Here is an 18592-nt window from a genome sequence, read left to right as displayed (position 1 = left end):
GCTGTTCCCCATTTAGTGTGTTCATTGCTGATCTGATTACTATATTTTGCCTAGCCCAAATACCCTTTCACCCCTTAGCTGATCAAGCATTTATATATCTCTGCATTTAACATATTCAACAGCTCCTCTTCCACTATCTTTTGATGAAGGAAGTTCCAAAGATTCATGATCTGGGAAAATAAACTCACCGTGCCTCTGTCTTAATGGGTGATCTAGCAAGACTCTGCCAACAGCCTTTGCCCTTGTATGTTTCAGTTAAGCTGCTGCTTATACTTTTAAACTTCAGCAAATACAAGCTTGACCTGTCACACCCTTCCTCCTAAGATGACCCCCTTATTTCAGATGGTAATTTAATGATGATCCTTTGAATTATTTCCAATATATTTGTGTTCTTTAAATAAGGAGTTCAACAAGGTACATAGCACTGCAGTGCCGTGTATATCTGATGCATAACCTCCCTTTTTTTTTGTATTTATTTGTAAATATTCTGGAATTTTTTTCCACCTGAAATATTAAAGAAGTACAAGATATTGAATATCCATTGTACTATCTAGACACCTCTCTTGAAATTCACTATTGACCCTTCCTCTTGAAAATTCTCTTTTGCTTATGTCCCTTTGAATGCTAGGATACTGTGAAAACTATTGTTTGAAAAATGCCATTAGATATTTTGTGCCCAGTTGGAAGACAAGTGGGACCTTGTTTGAAGACTCTAAATTTGCAATTTAATGTGATGCACACTCGTATTGCATCAAAATGCCAGTCTAAATTGTGTACACAAATTCATAATACAAGTTGAACTCCGAATTCCTAGATTGTAAAGACCAGAGTATGCTACGGAAACAAACTAATGGTATTTGTTTATTCTTGGTGAAGTGTCAAATAAAATATATGGTATTATGTGTACTTTTCCTTCCTTCTGTCTGCACTATTATATGCAGTATATTAACTTTTGCGAATACCTGAATGTGAATATTTTGAAGGTGCATTATATTTAATATTGCTTGGAACACTTGAATATTGGAGGACCGTGGGAAATGAGTTTATTTCAAGTTTTATGGAAATATGTGGAGTTTTGATTTTTGGGCATTGAAAGCTCATTGTGGATTCTGGAGATTTCTTTCAACAAGGCTTCTTGTATGGTATATGATTGAAAACTACATGCTTTGTTGTATCTTGTTGGGGCTGTTTTTTGAACTGTGAAGAGATTGCTAAGAACAATTCCGCAGGTCATTCATTTCTGAAAATTCACCACCTTTGTAGAGTTCAGGGTGAGACTAATTGATTTATTTTTGAATTTTGGACACAGTAGTGTGATATCAGTAATTTGACCATGTGCTAACCTATCAGACGGACAGACTCTAGAACATTCCATGCTCCATACTCTCCTTCCTTTCAGGAATAACCCATTAACCAAAGTGTTTTTGGTTTTTCAGGAAACCAATCTCTGCAGAGAAAGCATTATTTTCTCGCTGCAGAATGTGTGTTTTAGGGGTAGAGTGATAAACACTGTTGTATCTCCATTCATTTCGCAAAACTGGACTTAACCAATGTGTTTATTAAGACACCTGATTTGGTCTTGTTGTTTAAAGTAGAGTGTGGTATTGGCAAAGCACAGCAGGTCAGGCAGCATTTGAGGAGTAGGAGAATTGCCGTTTCGGGCAATAAGCCCTTCATCAGGCTTATGCCGAAATGTCAGTTATCCTACTCCTCAGATGCTGCCTGACCTGCTGTGCTTTGCCAGCACCACATTCTCAACTCTGAGCGCCATCATCTGCAGTCCTCACGTTTTCTTGTTTAAAACCTGTTGTAGTTAAGGTATTCAATCGATCATTTTATTAACTGGGAAAATATTTCATGCTGTGACTCTGAGGAGTGTGATTAGATGACCAGACGCTGCTCCTCCAGCATCAGTAATGTGACTAACTGTTGGAATGGAAATGGGTTATACCATTTTCTGTGGACTGCTTTATTATATTTTATGTGAGGTCTGATTGCTCACTGGAGATTTCAATTGAGACAACTTTATAAAATATCTTTTCCTTTTAGTGATTTCAGCACTAGGATGAATGTTAACTGATGGTGGTTGACACTATTGGTCATGAGGTTTGAATTATACCAGACATCTGTGTATTCACTTCTGTTTTCAGCACCAGTGTTGTGGAATTAATAAGTGAGTTGGATTTGCAAGCAATACATACTGCTTGGAGCATCTACTGTGGAAAGCATATCTGATTAGAAGGTATATACCTTGCAGGGTTCACCGTAATTCTAGCTTGTAACTGAATAAGCGATTGCAGTTTACATTGGTTATATAGACATTTCTGAAAGCTTATAATCCAAGAGAGGTTTCCACAGAATTACTTCGGAGTACAGTGTACTTGTATTCTTACATGTGGATTTCATCTAAACTGATAGGAATAGGTAATTTCTCGGTTTTGTCTTTTATCTGTTTTTTGCTTCAAGTATTTGGATTATTTTTCTGTAATTGATTTTTCAGTTTTCCTTGTTTTATTTGTTCCAAATTTCATTTCTATGCAAAAGATTGTGAATCAGTTTTTATGATGAACTGATTATTTTGATTTGATGTTAAAACTATCTATGTGATTGCTTCCTATGGACTGTACTTCATTTATAGATTGTGCATTAAATGAGTTGTTCTTTAGGTTGACTTGAAAACAGAAGGAATTTGGTCTACAATATGTGCAATACAATCCTACAATATGTGCAACATGCTTCCTGCTAATCCTTATTAATGTTATTGCATGCATATTTGTTAGTCAGAAATAAACTGATGTATACGCTCGCATTATTGATTTATGCTGACAGTTTAGATGAAAAGTTTGGCTCCAAATGCTTTAGGTAAAAGTGGTGAACATGTGGTATTTTGTAAAAAGGAAATGTGTGTTAATTTGAGATTTTGGGTGTTATTTGAAACTGCACTAAATTTCGGTATGTTATTTGATTAAACAATATGGCTTTAAATCTCATTCACATTGCAGCATGAATGAAGTGTCCACAGTTATCAAAACTGAGAAGTGGAAGGTTCAAAAACAGTCTTGGTGGAAACAAAGTAGCATATGAAAAGATAAGGTTCACGCCAGTACTAACCTGAATGGCCAATGAAGTGAAAGCTAATGGTAGTTCATACCAAATATCAAGTTCCCTGCAGGAGTTTGTGCATGTCTATGACAACAGTTCAATGGATGGGCATGGAGAGATTATATGGATTGATAATGTGTAGAACAGACATTCTGGTGGCTTACGTAAAGAATGCTAATGTGGCTGCTTCATTTGGGATATGTTCAGATTCCATATAGGACTGTGGAGTGATGTGTTAAAAATGTGGTCTCCCGTTTAAAACAAATTCAAATTTTATTTGAGGATTGAGAGTCAGTGGAATTCTTTACTGCAGACAGCAGTAGAGGCAGAGACAAAAATAAAAATTGCTGGAAAAACTCAGCGGGTCTGTTAGCATCCGTGAAGAGAAATCGAGAGTTAACGTTTTGGGTCGAGTGACCCTTCCTCCGAGCCCTAAAACGGTCACTCGACCTGAAACATTAGTTCTGATATTCTCTCCACAGATACTGGCAGACTTGCTGAGCTTTTCCGGCAATTTCTATTTTTGTCTCTGATTTATAGCATACACAGTTCTTTTTGGTTTTTGAGTAGTGGAGGTAGGTTCATTAAATATTTTTTAAAAACATACATAGATGCTTGATTGAATAAAGGAGTCAGAAGACATCTGTGTTAGACAGGAAAGTATACTCGAGGCCACAATCCAATCAGCCATGGCCGTCATATTTCTTGACCTGCTTCGGTTCCTTTATATGTTTGTAGAATATTGTGCTTAAAACATTACATTTTTATAGTGGAGAGTTCTGGATATTTCTGCACTTTGAGCAGTTAATTAACTGTTCAATGCAGGCACAGTTGATGCATGAATTGCCAAAATGTATATGATCTAAGTATAGTGGAATCTAGGCAGTTAAAGAGCATAAAGAAAAATGAACTGTTGTCACACTTTAAAAAAGGTGATATTTAGTAAGTTTGGTTCATCTACATAGTTTGGTGAATTGACCTATCAAATTTTGACTTGGCTTGAAATTTCCCATTAATTGAATTCTCGTGTTGCATAATTTCACATTTTGTATTTCTTTGATTTAGTCAATAAAACTCCTAAGTCCGTGAATTCAGAATATTACTTTAAGAACTGTTCAGCATGTAGGCCAAATGGATTAAGAAAAGCAAATGAAATATTACAGAAAATCTGTTTACTCAAAACATAAGAGAATGGGTGATTGAGCAGATTCCTGGAGTCATATTGAATGTTCCTAAATTTTATCTTGTTTGCTGGAAGCTATGTATTCTCTGAGACAATCCGTTCCTTTTTTTTTTGAAACAAGAAAATTGACCAATTCCTTTATCTTTTTAATCTAGGTTATAATCTGTAAACTCATCTAGGAATCTCTTTCCAGATTTGCAGTTTTTAATCCCCCACAATGTCCAGGGACCAATTTTGGACAGGATATTGATTGATAGATTACTTACAGTATGGAAATTGGCCCTTTGGCCCAACAAGTTCACACCCACTCACTGAAGTGCAATCCACCCAAACCCATTCCCATTCCCCTACATTTACCCCTTCACATAACACTATGAGCAATTCACCTAACCTTCACATCTTTGGATTGTGGGAGGAAACCAGAGCACCTGGAGGAAACCCACGCAGACACTGGGAGAATGTGCAAACTCCACACAGTCGCCTGAGGTGGGAATTGAACCCGGGTCTCTGGTGCTGTGAGGCAGCAGTGCTAACCACTGTGCCACCGTGCCGTCCACTTTTCTTTCTTTTTCCCCTTTCTGCATTCCTGATTTACACCTGAAGCATATTCCTACAACCCTGTGTACAGTATTAGTACCTAAAATTATTTTGTTCTTCCATAGTTCTTTGTCTTTTAACATCAAGATAGCATTGCTGTTTGTCATTCTTCTGCCCAAATGGAAAAACTTAACACCTTCCTCATTGATATTCCCAATCTGGTTAATCTGTTCCTTTTGAGTTCCTGTTCTTCCTGATATAACTTAAAACTAAAAGTCTTATAAACTGAATTCCATATAAAACATGAACTGTGGAACACATTTTATATTCTTTGCTTATTAATTTTGTAGTTGACAGACTTTGCAATATAGTTTTCATTTATCCAGTATGGTAATATGTATTATTTACAGATATAGTCAAAATTAGATTTCAGTGCAGATCACAAGTAATTCTTGTCAGTATTTACAGTGAAGAAAGACATGGAAGCTTGGGAACTTGTAAATAAATAGTGATGTCTTGAAAAGAGTCTGCATTACAAAAGAGGAGGGGGCTGAACGTCTTAACGCCTAATGGCAGATAAATCTCCGGGACTTTGGGCACCTCACCTGTGACTGATACAAATGTCTCAGCAAGGACCCCAGCAATCAGTTCCCTAGCTTCCCACAGTTCAAGGGTACACCTGATCAGGTCCTGAGGATTTATCCATTTTTGTGTTTCAATACATCCAGTACTTTCTCCTCTAATATGGACATTTTTCGAGATGTCACTATCTACTTCCCCACATTGTATATCTTCCATGTCCTTTTCCATAGTAAACACTGATGCAAAATACTCATTTAGTATCTCCCCCGGATATCTGGTCAGCATGGACAAGTTGGACCGAAGAGTCTGTTTCTGTGCTGTACACCTCTGACTCTGACTCTGACATTGTGGGAACCTAGGAAAAAAATTGCGATGCCCCTAACAGAGATATTTTTATCATTTGACAGCCAAGCGTATGGGTGACTAATGTTGTGCCATTTAAGAGAGGCTGCAAGGAAAAACTGGGAAACTACTGGTCCATAAACCTAACATGAGCAGTGGGTAAGTTGTTTGAAGGGAATCCTGAAGGACAGGATTTACATGTATTTGGAAAGGCAAGGACTGATTGGGGGACAGTCAACCTGGCTTTGTGCGTGGGAAGTTATGTTTCACTTGATTGAGTTTTTTTTTTGAAGAAATGATGAAGAGGATAAATGAGAGCAGAGTGGTGGACTCCAGTAAGATATTTGACAAGGTTCCTCATGCTAGACTGGTTAACAAGGATGGATCACATGGAAGGCAGCGAACTAGCCATTTGGATACAGAACAGATTTGAAGGTAGAAGACAGAAGGTGGAGGGTTGCTTTTCAGACTGGAGGCCTGTGACCAGTGGACTACCACAAGGATCGGTGTTGGGCCCACTACTTTTTGTCTTTTATATAAATGATTTGGATGTGAACATAGGAGTTACAGTTGGTAGGTTTTGCAGGTGACACCAAAATTGGAGGTGTAGTGGACAGCGAAGAAGGCTACCTCCAGAGTATAAGGGAATCTTGATCAGTTGGGCCAAGGAGTGGCAGATGGAGCTTAATTTAGATAAATATTGAAATGCTGCATTTTGGAAAGGCAAATCAGGGCAGGATTTATACATTTAAATGGTAAGGTTGTACAGAGTGTTGCTGAACAATGTGACCTTGGAGTGCAGGTTCATATTTCCTTAAAAGTGGAGTCACAAGTAGATAAAATAGTGAAGAAGGCATTTGGTATGCTTTCCTTTGCTGGACGGAGCATTGAGTGCAGGAGTTGGGAGGTCATGTGGCTTTATAGGACGTTGGTTAGGGCACTTTTGGAATACTGTGGATAGGGTAAATAGACAAGATCTCTTCTCCAGGTCCAACACTCGAGGGCATAGATTTAAGGTCAGAAGGGAAAGATTTGAAAGGGATGTAAGGAGCAACGTTTTTTATGCAGAGGGTTGTGCTTGTATGGAATGAGCTGCCAAAGGAAGTAGTGGAGTCTGGTGTAATTAGAACACTTTTAAAGAGATCTGGATGGATATATGAATAGGAAGGAGTTGGAGGGATATGGGCCAGATGCTGGCAAATGGGACTAGATTAATGTAGGAAACCTGGTCAGCATGGACAAATTGGGCTGAATGGCCTGTTTCTGTGCTGTGTACTCAATTGCACCATTTGTAACATCCGATTCTATCTCCTATTTCTCTAACAATGACTGCCCTTTGTCACAGTGTTGCTTGTGATGCATTTTTATTGTTAACCTATTGTGTGTGGAAAACCAGTCATTGGCTTCTGTGAGTGCAGTTGTTGAAATTGTGTGAGAATCTGAACAAACCTGGTGGCAGTTTGTTGAACTTTGGCACGTGAGGGAATGATTTGGATCTTTTTCATGCTTTCAGAATCTGTTTAATAGGGACAGAAAGGTGTAGAGACATTGCTATCTTACTGGGTGACAAGTTTGCACGTGCCCATTTCTTAACAAACCTACCTCACCTTAACATTAACCATTTTGCAGATTCTGCATGTGAACCGACTTGAGACCATTGATTCTGGCCTCCATTCATTCCTATCTTTGACAATGACACTAAGAACATCTCCTCCAATATCTACCCTTACTTGATTACAGGCTCTCTAATAGGGATGCAGGCTGATGTAACAAAAACTGAAGTTTTTGTTACAACCTAACAAGTCTGGCAGCATCTGAAGCTTCTGAGGAAGCATTAATTCTGCTTTCTCTCCGCAGATGCTGCCAAACCTGTTGAGTTTTTCCAGCAATTACTGCTTTTGTTTCTAATTTCCACTATCTGCAGTTCTTTTGGGGTTTTTTTTTGTACAGGCTGATGTAGATGAGCTTGAAGTGACCATATCCTCAATTGCAGTGTTTAACTTTCACACATCAGAATCTTGCATGAGAGAAATAAAATCCTGGAAACCTGCACAATAATTTTCATTTGGTGAAGTTCTAAGGTACACTGCCCATTTCGTTCAATAGTGTATCCTATTTAAAAGCATCCTTTTCAAGAAGGCTGAAGTCTGCATCCATATCCTCATCAGCTGGCTGTTGTGAATGCCTGTTCTGTATGTTTATTGTTGTTCTGATTCATTTATGATCTGTGCATTAGGTAATTTAGTTCCTTCTGTCAAATTTTAAATTGCGTAAGGTATGTTAAAGAAACTGATGCTTTGCAGGGTATAAATACATGTCCTTGCATCTTTTACATTATCACTAGAATATCAAATCCACAATGCTTCACCCTAGCTTCATTAAACAACATTTGACTCTGCCCCTGAAGATGTTCGGTCAAAGAGGGGTGTCTTGAAGGAGGACTCTTTGGATGCTGCCTGACCTGCTGCTTTTCCAGCGCCACACTTTTTGACTTGGTCTTGAAGGAGGAAGCGAGCTAGAATGGTTGATAAATTTTAGGAGGTAGGTTCTTGCCAACTGAAGATACAACCATCAACTAAATTCAAAAGGCCTGAATTAACATGGTGCTGATTTGGATGTAGGTTTGCCCATTGAGCTGGAAGGTTCATTTTCAGATGTTTCATCACCATACTAGATAACATTTTCAGTGAGCCTCCAGATGATCTAGTGCTGATGATTCCTGCTTTCTATTTATATGTTTGGGTTTCTTTGGGTTGCTGATGTCATTTCCTGTTCTTTGACTTGGACCTGATTTACCACGCTGAGAAAAAGAGCAGGAGAGGACGTCCCCACTGGAGATGACATCACCAACCCAAAGAAACCCAAGCATATAAATTGAAAGCAGAAATCATCAGTAGCCTGTCGTCTGGAGACTCACTGAAGATGTTACCTAGTATGATGATGAAACGTCTGAAAATGAGCCTTTTTAGTTCAGCAAGTAAACATATGTCCAGAACCTCAACCCGAGCTACAAATCTCCTCAAAACTCTCTCACAATGCTGATATCTTGGATTATGGGGCTTGAGAAATTTAGAGGGTGAAGTTGTTGTGAGGTGTTTTGGGACAAGGATTAGAATTTTAAAAGACCTGTTGCTTTTATTTTTATTCATTCATGGGAAATGGGTTACAATGGCAAGGCTATCATTTGTGGCCTGCCCTTATTTGGCCTTGAAAAGATAATGTTGAGCCTGTTTCTTGAACCTGTACAATTCATGTATGAATATGCTAACTGACTGACAGGAACTAGGAGGTAGGGTGTTTCATGCTTTTGATCCAGAGCCAATAAAGTAATGGCAATATATTTTCACATCAGGATAGTGTGTAACTTGAAGGTTTCCATGCATCTGTTGTCATTATCCTCCCAAATGATAAACATTATGTGTTTGGAAGGTGCTGTTGAAGGAGCCTTGCTGAATTCTACAGCACATATTGCAGATGGTACAAGTGTAAGCCACTGGGTGGTGGTGTGGGAGTAAACTTTGAAGGTGAAGCTTAGAGTGCTGATCAGGTGGGCTTGCTTTACCTTTGTCGCTATTAAGTTTCCTGAGTGTTGCTGCAACCTCCAAACAAGAAAGTGGAGTGTATTCCATTGCATTCCTGACTTATGCTTTTTAAATGGACAGACCAGGGAATTGGGAAGTTAGTACCTAGCTACTGACCTGTTTTTTTGTTGCCACAATATTCATACAGCTGGTAGAGTTGTTGTTGATCAATGGAAAACTCAGCATATTGGTGTAGATTCAACCACTTATGTTTAAATAATACTTTTTAATATAACTTCAGTAAGGCGTTCGACAACATTCCCCATGGGAGACTGATTAGCAAGGTTAGATCTCACAGAATACAGGGAGAACTAACCATTTGGATACAGAACTGGCTCAAAGGTAGAAGACAGAGGATGGTGGTGGCTGGTTGTTTTTCAGACTGGAGGCCTGTGACCAGTGGAGTGCCACAAGGATCAGTGCTGGGTCCTCTACTTTTTGTCATTTACATAAATGATTTGGATGCAAGCATAAGAGATACAGTTAGTAAGTTTGCAGATGACACCAAAATTGGATATGTAGTGGACAGTGAGGAGAGTACAACCTGAGAGTACAACAGGATCTTGACCAGATGGGCCAATGGGCTGAGAAGTGGCAGATGGAGTTTAATTCAGATAAATGCGAAGTGCTACATTTTGGGAAAGCAAATCTTAGCAAGACTTATACACTTAATGGTGAGGTCTTAGGGCGTGTTGCTGAACCAAGAGACCTTGGAGTGCAGGTTCATAGCTTCTTGAAAGTGGAGTCGCAGGTAGATAGGATAGTGAAGAAGGCGTTTGGTATGCTTTCCTTTATTATTGAGTACAAGAGTTGGGAGGTCATGTTTCGGCTATACAGGACATTGGTTAGGCTACTGTTGGAATATTGCGTGCAATCCTGGTCTCCTTCCTATCGGAAAGATGTTGTGAAACTTGAAAGGGTTCAGAAAAGATTTACAAGGATGTTGCCAGGGTTAGAGGATTTGAGATATAGGGAGAGGCTGAACAGACTGGGGCTGTCTTCCCTGGAGCGTCGGAGGCTGAGGGGTGACCTTATAGAGGTTTACAAAATTGTGAGAGGCATGGAAAGGGCAAATAGACCAAGTCTTTTCTCTGGGGTCGGGGAGTCCAGAGCTAGAGGGCATAGGTTTAGGGTGAGAGGGGAAAGATATAAAAGAGACCTAAGGGGCAACTTTTTCACACACAGGGTGGTACGTGTATGGAATGAGTTGCCAGAGGAGGTTAATACAATTGCAACATTTGAGGCATTTAGATGGGTATATGAATAGGAAGGGTTTGGAGGGATATGGGCTAGGTGCTGGCAGGTGGGACTAGATTGGATTGGGATATCTGGTCGGCATGGAAGAGTTGGACTAAAGGGTCTGTTTCCATGCTGTACATCTCTGACTCTAAAACAAGTTTCCAAAGCACTTCATGGGAACTTTATGAAACTTGATATAATGTCATGCCATTAAGAGATTTTGGGTCAGATAAATGAAAAGCTTGGTCAGAGATGTAATATTTTAAGGATCCTCTTTTAAGAAGGAAAATAGTGGTAGAGTTGTGCAGAAAGATGCAGAAAAAGGTTTCGAACCTGAGCAACTTCAGGGTTGGCCACTAATGATGAAGCAATTTTAAAATTGGGGATGCTTAGAAGGGCAGAATTGGGGCAGTGCAAACATTAGAGGATTTGGAGACTAAAATAGATGATAGAATAGGGAGGGTTTAATGGTGTAGAGAGATGTAAATTTTAAACCAAGTTTTTGCCTAGCTAGCAGCCAATGTAGATCAGTGAGTCCAGGCTGATTTATCTAACTTACATATTTTTAGATCCAGGTTAACAGATAACAATGAAACCAGACTTCTGTACTTAATAGGAACTATTATTTATTACAGATAGTTTCTAACCACTGGTAAACAAATCTGAAGTGTTGACATATAACTCTACTAGTTAAAACTTTGACTCCATTCTCCGTTTCCCTGACACTTGCATACAGACACAAAACAAAGTTATATTATAGATGGAAAGAAAACAAACTGGGAAAGCAGTTCAATGACACCAATTGAAAACATTCAGTGGGATTATCCTTTTGCTTGCCAAGATTTGCTATTCTTCAATCCCTTCACCAGGCCTTTATCATTTCTTCCCATGAGGCACATGTGACTGGAACACTAATTGCAAAGTCTCTTAGTTTCTAGCTAAAAGTTATAGCTTACAACAGTTGTTGAGGGGAAGTAAACTACCTTTCTTTAGTCAGTCATTTTTATTTCCCTGCAAAAAGCAAGACACCCTTTTGGTGGCCTGAAGGTTTCTGCCAGTATTACTCACACCCTCAGGCTGTTTAGCTCCCCGGGCACTAATTAGTTGCTGTCAGGCTGGCCTTTGTCATCAGCAACAAGTCGCCACTCTACAAACCCTTTGGCTATTTGTTGCTGGCTACATCTCACTTTCTGTATATCTGGTATAATCCTGAACTTGAACATTGTCGCAATGTAAACACAACTTATGATGTATTTTAGTAACTTGCTTTTTAAAAAGTGCCGCTATTCTTTCCACAATCCTTGACTTGAAAGCAGTCCTTTTTTTTCTATTTCAGTCATACAGCGAGGAAACACTCCTTTCGCTTCAACCATGTCCCCAAACTAAACTAAACTAAACAAATTAAACACTTGACTGCGCTTAATCCTTTTCCCTCCAAGCCTTTCCTATTCATGAACTTGTCAAAATGTCTTTTAAATATTGTAACTATATCTATGTCCACATGTTCCTCTGGCAGTTCATTCCATAAATGAACTGCTGTATGTAAAATAAAAGTTGCTCGTTGTGTCCTTTTTATGTCCTTGTCCTCTCACCTTTTAAAAATATGCCCCCTCTTTTTGAACTCCCCCACAGTAGGGAAAAGGCTTTTGCTATCTATGCACATAATTTAAGAAACCTGTACAACCTCTTACACACGACAATAAATTCATTTAATTCTATGCTCTCGTGAAAAGATTCCCAGCCTATCCAGCCTCTCCTTATAACTCAAACCATCCATTTCCAGCAACATTCTGGCAAATCTTTCTGAACCCTCTGCAGTTTATAATATCCTTCCTATAACTGGGCAATTAAAACTGTATTCGGTACTCCAGAAGAGGCCTCACCAACATCCTCTACTGTTACCCTACCACATATCATCCTCAGTTACTTCACCAAGTAATCTTGCTATCAGATGTCAAAATTGCAGATTGTTGTCTGATGATTAAACAGCTTTTAGTACAAGAAGCAACTCTTCAGTTCATGAGGCAACTTGTCCCCGTGGCCCAACATTTCAACTCCCCCTCCCACTCTGCCGAGGACATGGAGGTCCTCGGCGTCCTTCACCGCCACTCCCTCACCACCAGATGCCTGGAGGAAGAACGCCTCATCTTCTGCCTCGGAACACTTCAACCCCAGAGCATCAATGTGGACTTCAACAGTTTCCTCATTTCCCCTTCCCCCACCTCCCCCTAGTTCTAAACTTCCAGCTCAGCACTGTCCCCATGACTTGTCCTACCTGCTGATCTCCTTTTCCACCTATCCACTCCACCTTTTCCTCTCTGACCTATCACCTTCATCCCCTCCCCCACTCACTTATTGTACTCTATGCTACTTTCTCCTCACCCTCACCCCCCACCCCCCTCTAGCTTATCTCTCCACGCTTCAGGCTCTCTGCCTTTATTCCTGATGAAGGGCTTTTGCCCGAAACGTCGATTTCGCTGCTCGTTGGATGCTGCCTGAACTGCTGTGCTCTTCCAGCACCACGAATCCAGAACTTGTATGTATATGCAGGAGGTTCTTTATAATCAGTAGGTGGAAAGTAATATTCACATCTCTTACATCAGAAATGGCCATTCTGGCACAAAAAGACAATCTAATTGATTAACTATATCCCTTTGACTTAAGAACAATTAGGATGGGCAATAAACACTTGCCAGCCAGCAATGTCCAAGTCCCAGGAGTTAAAAAGAAACGCTTACCTAGCCATTGATGTCCACACCCCATGAATGAATTTAAAAAAACTGCCACTTATCCATGGAATCTATGTTCTGTTACGAGTAAACTGTTGGTCACTATTATATCCCACCCTCTGTCCGTAAGTTAGTTGGTATCAATATTAATTCTCTCCCTCTTCAGATTTTGTACCTCTCTGCTCCCCCCTCCAAAAACAAACAAACTTGATTCTGTTCTTGTAAACTGCAATCCTCATTCAACTTCCCATTCCAAAGTCCTCAGCTAAGATGTTTCCTCCTGAATTTGTTCTGATACTTTCCCAAAGATTGCAGTCCTTCCACTCAGGTTTCTGTCCCTACTATTCTACTGAACCAGCTCTCAAAAGTCTCCCCTCTCTCTCTCTCTCTCTTTTTTTTAAAAAAAAGCCCTCTAGTTTTGAACATCCCCATCCTAAAGAAAAAAAACATTTGCTATTCCTTCTATCTCTGCCCCTCATCATTTTATAAACCTCAATAAGGTCAGCCCTCCACCTCCTACGCTCCAGTGAGAAAAGTCCCAGTCTTGTCATTTTTTTTCCATCCTTCTAGAATTTATCTCTGTCCTTGTTTGGATATAACGGAATCTGGAGCTCATTTATCCCAGTAGAATTGAAACTGGACATGGGTAAGTACATCGTTGATTAAGTGTTGCATTGCAACTCTGTGTTATAGAGTGAATCATAGAATCTCTACAGTGTGGAAACAGGTCATTTGGCCCAACAAGTTGACACCGACCCTTTGAAGATTATCCCACCCTGACCCATTCCCCACCCTGACCCATTCCCCACCCTGACCCATTCCCCACCCTATTATTCTACATTTCCCCTGACTAATACATCTAGCCTACACATCCCTGAACACTGGACAATTTAGCATGGCTAATTCACCTAGCCTGCGCATCTTTGGACTGTGGGAGGAAACCGGAATACCCAGAGGAAACCCACACAGACACTGGGAGAATGTGTAAACTCCACATAGCCTGAGGCTGGAATCGAACCGGGGTCCCTGGTGCTGTGAGGCAGCAGTTCTAGCCACTGAGCCACCGTGCCGTCCAGATTATAATTAACTCCCTAGAGGTTTGTAGAATTGCTACAGCATAAGTCCAAACCATTCAACCCCTCTGAGGAGCATCCCATCCCTTACTCTTGTAATTCCCAGGGGCATTCCACCTGGCCTACATGTTTTTGGACTGTGGCAGGAAACCCACACATGTGGGAAGAGCGTGCAAACTCCACACTGACAATCACCCAAAGCTACAATCGAATCTAAGACCCTGGCGCTGTGAGGCAGCAGTGCTAACTACTAAACCGCCATTGGTGTTCTGCACCTTTCCAAAATCTGCCTCCCAATCTGCTCCTCCACGTCTGTTTTGCTATTGGGGAGGTCTGTAAAAAAAAAAACTCCCAATAAAGTGACTGCTGCTTTCCTATTTCTGACTTTCATCCATACTAACTCTGTAGACAAACTCTCTGTGACGACCTCCCTTTCTGCAGCTGTGATACTATTCCTGATTAGCAATGCCACTCTCCCACTTATTTTACTACTTCTGTCCCCCGTCCCCCGTCCCCCACATCTGAACACTGGACATCCAACAACCATTTCTGTCCCGGTGATATCCAAGGCTCCTATGTCTTACAGTCAACCTACATCACTGGTGTTGTTTGCTCACTCCCACCCTAGGAGTCTCAACACCAAGACCTCTACTGATTACCAAACCAGCTTCATGCTGAGAGACAAAAGGAATTGCAGACGTTGGAATTCAAAGATGTGTTCTTCCACAGGCAGCTGGAAGAACATAGCAAGCATTCACTATTTTGCTGTTTCAGTAATTGATGATTGGCTGGATTTGTCTTAGTTTAATTAGAGCTAATTTGAGTCAATGAACACGAGTGAATTAGCATGCAGGCAATAAAGTTTTGAATGGCCGTTTATTATAAGGACTTTTTTTTTCTTTTTAAAAACTGGACTGCAATGAGAGCTATTTTGTTTATATGTGGGGATTTATCGAATGGCTGCATAATTTCACAGTAAAGAATTTGATACCTATTATGAACTCTGCAGGAACACACAGCTACAAACGCAATGTTCAAACAATCAGCAGTCAAAACATTGTTTGCAAGTGAAGCTGATTCTCCACTAACAGATTGGAGCTGGAAACAAGCTGCAGAGAGAGGTATACAGGCACAAGTGTGTAGTTATTCTCCCTAGCAGAAGCTGCCTTTTCTGTGCAGTAAAAACTTGAGTTTCACTGAAGCAAACCAGTAACTTTTCCTGTAATGGTTGTTGTGAACTTTGACTTTTCAGTTTATAAGTCAGGGATATCTTTAAAGTGACTGTCATTCTACACATGTTACAAATCAGTAGAAGACTCCAGTGAAAGATAACTGAAAAGTAAGGAGCTGGCTAACTGAAGAATACCGGATTCAAGAAACAAGGATACTGAATTAACTTTTCAGTTTTTCTACCTTTTTTAATAACCTATTTTCCTTTTGTGTATAGTGGTGGTTTATAAGAGGATAAGAGCTGAGTTAGTAGTGTTATATGACTATGCGTTATACCAGTTTACCCATAACTGTAGTCTAAGCACTTTTACTAAGTACAGAAACTTAGTCTGTGCTTCCCATCAACCTTGGTCTGAAAACCAGGTAATTTAACTACTGTGTGTTCCTTCTTTAAAAGAAAACTTTTGGTAAGGAATAGCAGGCCTCTTTATAGCACGTTACCAGAGTGAGTCATAACATTATAAAGGGTAAAACTTTATAATTACTTTGTGGGCGGCACGGTGGCACAGTGGTTAGCACTGCTGCCTCACAGCGCCAGAGACCTGGGTTCAATTCCTGCCTCAGGCGACTCTCTGTGTGGAGTTTGCACATTCTTCCCGTGTCTGCGTGGGTTTCCTCCGGGTGCTCTGGTTTTCTCCCACAATCCCAAAATGTGCAGGTTAGATGAATTGGCCATGCTAAATTGCCCGTAGTGTTAGGTGAAGGGGTAAATGTAGGGGAATGGGTCTGGGTGGGTTGCGCTTTGGCGGGTTGGTGTGGACTTGTTGGGCCGAAGGGCTTGTTTCCACACTGTAAGTAATCTAATCTAAAAACATAAGGATAGGAGTTGGCCATTTGTCATATGAAAGACTGTCTAGGGTTTCATTGAAATAAAAACAAAAATTGCTGGAAAAGCTTAGTGAGTCTGGCGGTATCTGTGAAGGGCAGTCAGAGTTAAAGTTTCCAGTCTGGGTACCCTTCCTCAGAACTGATGGTAGCCAGGAAAATTGTTTTTTATGTGGAAGATAAGGTTGGGTTGGGTTGGGTTGGGGGGGTGGAAACAGTTAAGGAGTAAATCACATTAAATTGGTGTAACAAGTAAAGAAAGCAGTTTGCATTTGTATACCTGCTTTTGTGATCTGACTCCGCAGTGTAATTTGGGGCATCTTGTGGAGTATTTTTGAATTTTGGTCACTATTGTAATGCAGACAAATGTAAGAGCTGATTTGTGCACTGCAAGGCTCGACAAACATCAATGGCCACATTTATTTTAATGATGTTGGTTGATCTATACATATAGGCCAGGGCACCAAGAAGAAGCCCTAGGTCTGCTTTGACAAGGGTCATGGGACTTTTCACACTCAAGGTAGGTGTAGGGAAGCACTTCCAGAACTTAGAGCCAAGGTAACTGAAGGCCCAGACACTGGTGATGCAGTTAACATCAGGGACTCACGAGAGGTGAGAATTATCAGAACGCAGTATCCAGGTGGATTATGGGTCTTGAGACCGAGGCATGAAGTAGTGAAGCCATGGAGGGCTTTGAAAAGCGGGATTGCAGTTATTAAAATAATTATGGTGCTTGATTAGGGGGACATTGTAGGTCAGCAAGCATAGGATTGATACATGGACAAGGTAGAGGCAGCAGAGTTTCCAATAACTTAAGGTTTATGGAATGTAGCATGTGAGAGCCTAGCCAGGAGAGTGTTGAATAGTTAAATGTAGAAATATGAAAGATAAGATTGAAGGCTTCAACAACAGATGGATGAAGGCAGAAGTGAAATTGGACAAAGTTAGACATTCATGATGGTCTAAAATTCATCTTTGTGTCACATGTGACCTCTAGTTAATGAACAACTTAAGCTCAGACAGTTGCTAGGAATCAAAGTTTGGAGTGGGTCAAAAACAGTGGTATCAATCTTCTCTATTTAACTGAAGGAACTCTTCATCTGATATTGAATATTGGATAAGCAGTCTGTTAATTTAATAAGAGTGATGGAGTTGAGCGAAGTGGTAGGTTAGAATTGGATGTTGTCAGTGTGTTTTTGCAAACTAGCACGCTGTCTTTAGATGATGCTGTCAAGGGATCATCTTGTAGATGAGAGAAAATGAGAAGGGACAGATCCTGAGGGCAGTGAGCACTAGATGTAATGGTGTGGGAGCAGAAATAGAATAGTTATCATGTTGGCATTTTCGTGAGTACGCGTAGGCTGTGACTTCCCAGAAGCTGACCGGTTACTCTTGGGTAGCAGAGATCTATTTGGAAAATGAAGTTGCAATTAAGTTGGTGACCTCAGTTTGCCACACCTGTGGATCAAGTACCTCATAAGCTTTAACCTGTATAAATGAAGCACATATTAGAATTTCACAGAGTAACGTTGGGGGAGGTGATTGCCTAATGATATCACTAGACTGTGAATCCAGAGACCCCCAGGTAGTGTTCTGACCCAGATTCAAATCCCACCGTGGCAGATGGTGAAATTTGAATTCAATGAAAAATATCTGGAATTGAATCTAATAATGACCACTGTCAATTATCAGGAACAATCCATTTGGTTCATTAATGTTCTTTGGGGAAAGCAACTGCCTACCTTATCTAGTCTGGCCCACATGTGACTCCAGACCAACAGCAATGTGGTTGATGCTTAACGACCTTCTGGACAATTAGTGATGGTCAACCAATGCTGGTTTAGCTAGCCATGCCCTCATTCTGACTGAAGAAAAACAACAAATATTTTGTATTACTAATTGAACTAATAAGGGAGGCTGTGCTAATCCAGATTTTTTTTTACATTCTTTCGTATGTGGACATCGCTGTTCTTTAGCCCTGTCTTCATTGCTCTTGAGAAGGTGTGGCTGAGTAGCAGTTTGAAGCAAATAAGTGACTTGGCCATTTCACAATCGGTCACATTGTTGAATTTCTGGAGTTGCATATAGACTGGGTTAGGTAAGATAGTAAGTTTCCTGTCCAAAATGACATCAGTGCAGCAGCTGGTTATGTTCATGGCAAATGCTGCT

The 18592-nt window shown here is 40.3% G+C and overlaps 1 protein-coding gene across 7 annotated transcripts in view; it reads left to right on the top strand.

The window, feature by feature from the left end:
• The window catches only part of LOC140479837 (guanine nucleotide-binding protein G(I)/G(S)/G(O) subunit gamma-12), a 103963-nt gene that overhangs the window by 11301 nt on the left and 74070 nt on the right, over positions 1 to 18592 (top strand). For 3 of the 7 annotated variants that reach the window (XM_072574119.1, XM_072574116.1, XM_072574114.1), the window contains exon 2: positions 5812 to 5905. The exons of the other annotated variants lie outside the window; for them this stretch is intronic. The gene's annotated coding sequence lies outside the window, so the exon portion shown is untranslated. The remainder of the gene's footprint in view (positions 1 to 5811; positions 5906 to 18592) is intronic. 7 annotated transcript variants of the gene reach the window in all.

The sequence above is a fragment of the Chiloscyllium punctatum genome, chromosome 7 (assembly GCF_047496795.1).
Source record: "Chiloscyllium punctatum isolate Juve2018m chromosome 7, sChiPun1.3, whole genome shotgun sequence".
Lineage (NCBI taxonomy): Eukaryota > Metazoa > Chordata > Chondrichthyes > Orectolobiformes > Hemiscylliidae > Chiloscyllium > Chiloscyllium punctatum.
Note: the sequence above shows the minus strand (reverse complement) of the source record. Positions and strands in the feature narration are given on the sequence as shown.